The sequence below is a fragment of the Capsicum annuum genome, chromosome 6, assembly GCF_002878395.1.
Source record: "Capsicum annuum cultivar UCD-10X-F1 chromosome 6, UCD10Xv1.1, whole genome shotgun sequence".
Lineage (NCBI taxonomy): Eukaryota > Viridiplantae > Streptophyta > Magnoliopsida > Solanales > Solanaceae > Capsicum > Capsicum annuum.
The window spans coordinates 185,449,512-185,459,239 of record NC_061116.1 but is presented as its reverse complement, the minus strand read 5'-3'; the positions used below and the strand labels follow the sequence as shown (position 1 = coordinate 185,459,239).

The 9,728-nt window shown below is 33.6% G+C and overlaps 1 long non-coding RNA gene across 1 annotated transcript; it reads left to right on the top strand.

Annotated features, from left to right (window-relative positions):
* The first annotated feature begins 695 nt into the window (after positions 1-695).
* LOC124899752 lies at positions 696-2,192 on the top strand. Its single transcript, XR_007057300.1, has 2 exons — positions 696-1,621; positions 1,984-2,192. It is a non-coding gene; the product is annotated as an uncharacterized LOC124899752 (long non-coding RNA).
* The last annotated feature ends 7,536 nt before the right edge of the window (positions 2,193-9,728 follow it).

The following is a 9,728-nucleotide window of genomic DNA, read 5'->3' as shown; positions in this document are numbered from 1 at the left end:
AATATCAATTTTTTTGGTTGATTCATGGCCAGGAATGTCAGTAGGTCACTTCGGGTGAGTTTTAGATTTTACGGACCTCGTTTGAACCATGTTTGGGTGACCAAAACAATGGGTCGACGCGATCTCGAAGTATTGATGCATACTTTTTCTTTTTATGATATGATGTTTTATATCATAGGGTCAAACTCACAGGCTCCTGACCGTACTTAGCAGACCTAGTGGTGAGTCCTCATAATTAGAGGACAAAGTTATCATATCATTTCATTATTTTAGTATTTAGTTTATTTTAGCAGTCGGAGTTAGTTGGGGACTTGTCCCATCAACTCTATATTCAGACAGATAAAGGCTTTCAGACTAGACTTTCAGATAGTATTCAGTTGTACAAATTAAGATTACAGTTGGTATTCTTTATCAGTATTTTGGGTTTTGAACCTTATGGCATTTCAGCCTATTTTTCCAAATTTATTATAGTATAGTTACTTAGTTCTCACAGCAGATATCAGTCATGGGTTAGCTATGGTCCTTTGGGGTCATAAGCACCGTATGACATTAGGGGTGCAGACTCGGGGTGTTATACCCATGTACCCCCTACCCTACAGTCTCCTTACGATATATACACTACGTCACTCACATATAGGGTGGGATACACACAGGCCTCACAATACATATACACACCTCACACATGACATGGGGGGATAGAGAAAAGCTCTATTTTTATCACTAATATACCAATATCCACTAACAGTACATGGATTGACCATCTTTCTCACTGTACGCACATAGCACACAAAATTACCCACACTCACTTTGCCATTAACACACTAACACATACTCTAACAGATACATACACACACCTCATAAATAGATAGGGGCCCATAGGGAATTCACATTACATCACACTTCATTTTTCTAGTTTTCCATAGAATTACACATACCGATACTTACCGATACGCCACTCATCCTCATCATAGATTGAATTCTCACACACACAAGCTGGACGCCATAAACACACACTCCACCATCGATAATTCACAGTGAACATAGAAGTTTTATTCTCTATTCATCACCATAGACTACACATCACTCACACAGAAAGTTCTTTAACATACACACACTGAGATATGATTAAGAGATAGATGGAATCGGGGGGAACAGGGAGAGGTTCATGAAAGAGAGAGATTGTGAGATAGATAGAAAGAGGAGAGATCGAGAGAGAGTAAATCGGGTCGATTGGAATGTTTTTTTGGTGAGTTTTTGCTAGAATCAGAATATCCCCACGGAATTGGGTCGTTCACAGCCCCAAATTACCATTTCTCTGTGTTTTTCTAATTTTTCTCTAACAAAATATAGCCGAGGAGACCCATTTGATTGATTTTCTGATCTGTTGGAGCTCCGAACAGATACAAACGACAACCCTGCTTCGATTCTAGCGGTTTCATTGATGATTAGTTTGAAATCTGAGATTTGGGGGTTGGTATTAAGGTTTTCCACTAGTTTTGAATCTATTTGGGTCGTTATTTCTCGATATTGAGTGGATTTTGTTCATTGTTGAATTTCAATTTAAGGTTTCATTTGCGGTTTCAGTCGAAAGGAGCAACTTTATTGAAAGCAAATATTTGAGGTCCAATTTTTACCTCTTTCTTTATAATTTCATGATATTTATGTGAATGATGGTGTGAATTATTGTTTGTTTTGATTCGGTGTTTGATTTTCATGATTATGGATTGCATGATGAAATTATATCTTGTTTGAGAATTAAAATTGGTTGTATGGGACGAAAATTAAAAATTGATTAAAAGAAAGTGTTAGTTGTTTTGATTCATTGATGTTGTTCAATGTGGTAATACCAAGATAGGTCGAGATGGGTATGCAAATGGTAGGCTCGGGTAGGCAAATTTAGAACTTTTGGATTGCTGAGTGTTTGGAATGTTTGTTGAATGATTCAGTTTTTCTCACATTTGGGAAATGTATTCATTTAGCCAGGGAATGCCCCGAGGTCATTTGTATTTATTCACTGGAGAATGCCCCAAAGAATCTTGTATGCGAAGGATGTTCGTGATCAAGGCCCGAGGCATCGGATAGAGCATAGTGTAGGATTAGTAAAGGTTAGTGTAGGTTTATTTTAGTACATTTTATTTCGAACTGTAATAATTAGACTAGACATTATTTTTCAAACTTGTTTTGTTTTGGTGTGATTGTTTGTTTTGTATGTTTGTTTCGTTTATACATCTTATAGTTTTTAATAGCCGATATACTCTATGAAGATACCGTGGTCGAACCACAGGATCGAGGGTTGCCTAACACCTTTTTCTCGGTCAACAGAATTCCTTAGCAGGTATCTCTATTCGCGGATCAGTTTTAAAGAGTCAAAATTGTTTTGAAAAAGAATTTCCAAAGGTGACTTGACACAGTCGATTTATACCAAGTGGCGACTCTTAGTTTTTAATGTAAACAATCCTTTTAGAAACAAATATTTTTCTTTTGTCACTTAATAATAAAAATCTTTTCAAACTTAAAATGATTTTTTTGGTTAAAAAAGGGGTGTGACAGCGCTGGCAACTCCGCTGGAGATTTTTTAGAATTCGAGCTTATATTTTGGAGTTGTATCGACTTAGTTTGACATTATGGGTGTATAGACATTGTTTGTGTTATGTTTTATATTTATTTTATCTTTGTTAAGTGCATGCGTGCTACGTGTTTATAGTTTTTCTCTTATGTGTTTTAACGGTTTATATCTGGCATTATTTGCATAACCCAAGTCATTTCTTTCACAATAAGTCCGTAGTACACGTTGTGTACACGACCTCTAGTTGAGTCACCCTTATTTTAGAAGGGGGATCCGTCGGCTGGTATGGAGTAGGTTGAAAGCAATCGCAACCACTATCGACCATACGCTTCCCGAACAGCCTTGTTAGTTGAACCCCAACGTAGGTCGGTCGTTAGGTCATTCTTATATGCATCATATTGAGACCTAGCGTGGCCAACTGGGTCCTTTGTAGGAGACTCACCCCTAAAGCAACCCTACATGCTAATTGTTGCATCTTTAAAGGTAACAGGGTCATTTGATGGATTGATTTGGTGAAAAGTTTGTGCTAGAATTAAAGGAAAGTGTGTGTAGGCAAGGGAAAATTTGAAAAAAAGGAAAAAAAAAAAGAAAAGTATATCAAAAAAAAGGTTCATAGTTTTTATAGTTCTTTATGATTTTTGTTTTTTCACAATTCAAAAAATTCCAAAAGAATTTTTACCTTTGTCACTTATTTTCTCAAAAATACAAAAAACATCAAAAAGTTTTTTTGCTTTTGTTCTCTTTGGAAAGCATTCGTAATTTGAAATTTCAAAAAGTTTTTTTTAATAGGAGCTTTTTATAAAAGAAAATTCAAAAAAGATGGTAAAGTTTTGTACATTTGATATAATGAAAATTCTAAAAAGATTTTTCTTTCATAGTTGTTAGTGTCGTTTTATATGGCGTGTCAAATTAAAAATTCAAAAAGATTTTATTGACGTTTTTCATCATTTGTCTTTAGTTGTGTTTCTTAAGTCAAAGTTTAATTTGTTATTTAATTCGTAATTGTCCAATCTGGATGAACTACGCACACTTGATTCTCCTTTTTCGAGAGTGAGATACGCAAGCAACCCTTCATGGGTTCGATGATGTTATTTAAAAATTTTAAAAAATACTTTCTTCTCTCTTTATTAGAGTAGGTGTTTCATATACATCTTTAAAAGAAAAATATAAAAGATTTTCCTTTAAGAGTTTCAAGCTTCATTGTCATATGAAATACAAATCGAAAACTCAAAAAGATTTTCTGTGGTAATCATAGGTTTCATTTTGTATGGGGATTTTAAAGCTGAAAAAATCAAACAAAAAATCATCAATTTTTTTGATAATTTGTTATTTTCTTTTCTTCTTAAAGTTTCAAGAAACAAAAAGAGAGTTTGATCAACCATGTTATGCCAAAACTTCACGAACTATGCACACCTGATTCTCCTCTCTCGGGAGTGAGATAGTAGGCGCCCTTCTTAGGTTCGGTGATCTTTTCCAAAAAAAAAAGATTTTGAGGAAATGTTGAACTCTAATGCATTTGTTATCTCCTGTTCAGTTAGTTTAAGGTGGTTGGTTTGTGGTATTTCGGCTGGTTCTCCATATTTTACCAAGTCGAAGAGAAAGTTATGGCCAACAAGAATACCGAGGTTGTTGTCACTAAACATATAAGGAGTTCGGAGAATGAGAATTTAGGAGCTAATGAAGAGATTTGGAAATTAAGGCAGCAAATGATAGAAATGCATCGAGCTTGGGCTAATGGGTTTCCACCTCCTCCATTTTCTACTGATAATCTGGAATATCTTTCTAGCTTGCCTTCAGTGTCACATACACAGTTCCCTATTTTTGTTGACACGCTACAATATGCATCAGGATCTACTCCGGGAAAATAATATCCAAATACTTCCAATATTCATTCCCTAACTCCTCAATACAAAACCACCACATACTTGGCTCCACCTGCAATTCCAGTTTTTACAGCTCTAATCCCACATGAAGCTCCTACTTCTGAGGTCCATCCAATGGTTGTGCTTCCTCACTCTACAAGTGACTCTGTATTGAATATTTTTGGTGATCAGCATTATGCTCTTGGTTCCACATTTAAGTTGACTGGTCTTTATGGCTATACTCACCCGTCTGAATTTTCTCCTAATGCTGAAAAGCCTGTTATGACAGTAGAACCATTAGAAATTACCAAAAAATTGAGAAATTTGGAATTGTCTATGAAGAATTTTCAAGGACTTAGGGATACAAAAGTGTCTCATATAAAGATTTGTTCATATTTCCAGGTGTTAATCTCCCTCTTGGTTTTAAAATGCCAAAGTTTGAGAGGTATAATGAACACGACGATCCCATATCACATTTGAGACGTTATTGTAACCAACTAAGGGGCGCTGGTGGGAAGGAAGAATTACTCATGGCTTATTTCGGTGAGAGTCTTTCAGATCTAGCTTCTGAATGGTTTGTTGACCAAGACATCGACAAGTGGAATAGTTGGGATGAACTAGCTAATAATTCATGCAACAATTCCAATACAATGTGGAGTTGATTCCTGATGAGAAATCCTTGACTAATATGAAGAAGAAGAATACTAAAAGTTTCAGAGAATATGTGATTAGATGGCGTGAACAAGCTGCTAGGGTGAAACCGCCAATAAAAAAGCAAGATAGTGGAGGTGTTTATTCAAGGCAGGATGAAACATATGATGAACACTTGTTACCTGCATTAGGCAAGCCATTTATTGAAGTCCTTAAAATGGGGGAGATGATAGAAAATGGAATTAAGATCGATCGCAGTATGAGTTTTGCAATAATGAAATCGACTACTCAAGTAATTCAAAAGGGTTCAAGAAGTGTTAGAGGGAATAAGAATGAGGAAGATGCATATGCTATTATAGTGGGATAGCAGGCACAGTCAAGAGGACCATGTTGCCTTTACTCTCAGGATCAAGCCCAAGTTCATGCCTAATCTCCATGTAATCACTCCCAAAATTCATTATACGTTGTTCCTATACCTCCATATCCAGTATATAATGCAAAACCATATGTTCAACACCCATCTTACCCACAATGGCACACACTAACTCCTTAGAGTCATCCTCTAACTCCACAAACAAACTAAAGCCCTTCTAGGCCCGATTTTCAATCCAAGCCAAACAATGAAATGAGGCAGAAATTGAGAGATAGCTTCACACCAATTGGAGAGTTGTATGTCAGTTTATTTAGGAGATTAGTACAGTGGGGGCATGATCACTCCCCTCCTTGGGCACACTCTTAATTCGCATTCAAGAAATTTTGATCCTAATGTACTATGTGCGTACTATTATGATGCTCAGGGTCATAGTATTAAAGATTGTCGAAATTTAAAAAGATAAATTGAGAAGATGATTCAAGATATATCAATCATGGTGTAGAACATTGACAGTAAAGAAAGCTCTAGTCATGCTGGTATGTAAACCAGTGGCTAACATGTCAAGCTCAACAATTGAAAAGTCACTCCTCTCCCTGCTAGGATGGATGTTTGGTAGTTTATTTTATTTTCTTTGGTATTATCCGAATTATTTCAGGATTGTAGTTCGGGATCTATCTTGTTTTTTCCCTTTATCATTTATGTTCAAACCCTTCTATCTTTTAATTTCAACTAAATGAAGTGTCATTTTCCTTCTATGTTTTAAATATGTGTTGTTTATTTGTTTTCTTTATACAGTACATGTTATGTTGATTGTAATGATATGACATGCCTGCGAAATTTTCAGTCAAATCTTAAAATCCAGTTTAAGCATAAACTTTGAATTAGAGGGCTAAAGTTAGAAAAACCATTTGAGAAAATAGGTAGAGTGCTGAGACATTTGGTGATAAGTTGAAGCCTACCTTGAAAATTAAGGTAATTATTTTGAGAATCAAAAGAAAACTTGGTCATCAACTGAAAGGCATGCCTCAATTAGGTGAAGCAGTAAATGCACAATCCTATATCAAGAGAAATAGGAAGATGATCAGCTCCACAAAAGCATAAGTCATTCGATGAAAGGGATGTACAACAAAGATGGAGTTATAGATTGGACAAGTGCAGAAGAAGTAGTAACACACATGCTCAATTCAAGTTAATGCTGTAAAAAGGTGTCACGAATGATCTTCATCTTTCACTTCATATTGCATGATGTGTACTTGTATTTTCAAGGATTGATATGACGAAGACATTTCATTCTACTATCCAAACATTGTGTCATCCTTTGTTTACCCCAATTGAGCTTTAGTTCTTATTTCTTTCATATATCCCTCTTTTGAAATCAAGATAGAGTCAGAAAAGCTCAAAAGAAAAGGTGTCGAGAAAGAATGGAGTCAAAAAGTTCAAAACAAAAAGTAAGAAATTCTTTTACGAAAAGTAAGATTTAGTACAAATTTTCAGAAAAAGTAACTTTTTTAGTGAAGGGACAAATTATTGTCTTTCTTTTACCACGACTTTCGTATAAAACGTATAAAATTCTTACGTTTAATATATTTTTTTGACAAAACGTAAGAAATTATTATGTTTTATAAATAAATATGTAAAACGTAATAATTTCTTACGTTTTTAAAAAAATTAAATTCGTTAGTCGATCGTTAAGAAAAAATAAAAAACTTAATAAATTTTATGTTTAACCTATTTTGATAATTTTTTAAATAAATGATCTATTTTGATATTTTTTTAATTTTTTGGCTTATTTTGATTCCAAGTTGTTGTATAAACGCTCTCATGTATTTGTCCTTTTGTTCTTTGCTTTATTTTCGAGACACGAGTCCTTTACTGACCTGGGACCACAAGTTCTTGTCATTTTTCTCCATATTGATCATCCAGTCATCTCTAAGTTGAGATCAAGCTAATTAGCTAGTATTTGATCTCGAGCACTCTATCAATGAAATCATCCTGGATATTCTTTTCCGATCTTTTTGTGCCACGTGTCCTTTTTAGTTTGCCACGTGTATGAGCTATTTTTCCTCAATACAGAGTAACACCCCGCTCCCCCTTCAACTTTCCGTACATGATGTAAATTATGACGAGGAAGCAAATAATTTTCAATTCGTGGCGCAAAACTACTGAAACATCAGAGTTCACATTGAAAATTTGAAACAGTTTACAGGAGATTTTGGATTGATCAAAATTGAAAGACTCTATTAGTCATTAAATGTTAAAATTTTCTTCAAAGCTCAATTGATGTACCATAAATACCGCTTCTAGAGAAAAATGTATCAAAAGACTTCAAATAACGAGATGAGGTTGTATATATAATTTGAAATTGTTCAGAAGAGGTTTGAATTGATCGAGATTGAAAATTTTGCCTTAAATGTATAAATATTACTCCTTCCATCTCAAAAAGAATTACCTAAAAGAATTATCTACTTTTCTTTTTAATCCATTTAAAAAAGAATAATCCTTTTCCTTTTTGGCAATACTTTAATTTCAACTTTCCACGTGACATGTTTAGGATCACAAGATTAAAGGCATTTTGATACATTTGAAACAACTTTAATTTAAGGCTACATGATTCAAAAGTCTTCTTTATTTTCTTAAACTTTATGTCAAGTCAAAATAGGTCATTCTTTTATAAACGGAGTGAGTATATAAATAATGTATATGAATGTGTGTGTATATACACACCACACATATCTGATTTATAATTATATATTATATATACATAATTATATATTATTTATACAACATAAATTTATGTCCACACTATTTGCAGGTGTGGTTGTTTGGGGTGAGAGATAGACCAACGCACCTCATGCGTGGTGTTATTTTTAGGTCTCTGATAAATCATATTAAAATAAAATTTAGGTCTCTGATTCAGTTTCAGTTTATAAACTTTATTCTTAAATGCAAGTCTAAACTTTATTCTTAAATGCATGACTTGCTAATACTTCCTTTTCATAATTTCATCAATTTTTACTTAACCAGAAAAGTTTTATTCCTTCACTAAGGGAATTGTCAATGAGATTATTTATGGATATGCATAGTGTCATTAGAGAATCATTAACTTCATGAATCATCAGACTACTTTTCAATTCGGTATTAAAACCGCAAAATCCATTTCTTTTAATAGCCTTTTACTTTATATACTCATTTAAGTAGAGAAAACTTTAGTGGAACAGCTCTTTTTTTGGTATATATAGGAAAAAAAAACAAAATCAGTGCAGTTCACAATCTTTCATATGCAATATCGCTATGTCCATCACGAGAACGAATATACGTCAGATTGTATAGCTATAATAAAGACATAATTTAAATTATATACCAGCAATTAAGACCATATGATGATTCAGTTCACGAAGTAATATAGCTGAAGTTGCAGACTTGATAAGCAAAATGATCATAGAGTTTTATTTAAAATTAAAAGTACTAATACAGCAGAAACAGTAATAGGCCAACATAACTGATCTTCATATATATTACATCCGACATTGTCCTGATCTATAGGTAGAACTAGAACTTAGTCGTTTTATTTATTTGTTTATTTTTCTCATAGAAAAGAAAAATAGACCACACAAATATCATTTCATATTTCGAACTTATAAGAGCACAATAGATTTTTTCATATTGTGTTTAATCTGGGTATTCTACAAGTCCTGAAAAGTGTAGCAGGATTAAAGTAACAACGGGGACACCTACCATAACATTCACTATTGTTACGACAAAATTTACCAGATCTAGCCGTCGAGTCATCCAAGGGCGGCTCTACCTTTATGGAAAAAAAGGCGGCCGTCTCATTTTTATTTTTATTTTTAGTAATAATAGATTATAGATTTTTTTGAAAGATTTAAATATTATTTGTAGAAAAAATAATTTTTTTTATAAAAAAAAAATAACTCAAATAAGTTTGATTTATCTAGAATACTATGTCACAAAAAAAGATGGAACGCAATAGACTTTATAAGAAAAAAGTTAATTTTTACATAAAAATTTAAGGCCTCTATTTATTTGGCCTTAGGCCTCTAATGCAATTTAGCCGCCCCTGGAGTCATCATTAGTTAGTTTGGATTTGAGTTCTGTTATAATCGACGATACGTCTCTTGCAGCTAGGGGTGGGCATATTTTGGTTTAAACCGAAAAAATCAAAAAATCAAATCGAAATTTAATTTTGGTTTCGATTTTTTGGTTTTTCGAATCGAATTCAGTTTGTAATTTTAGAATTTCGATTTTTCAGTTCGGT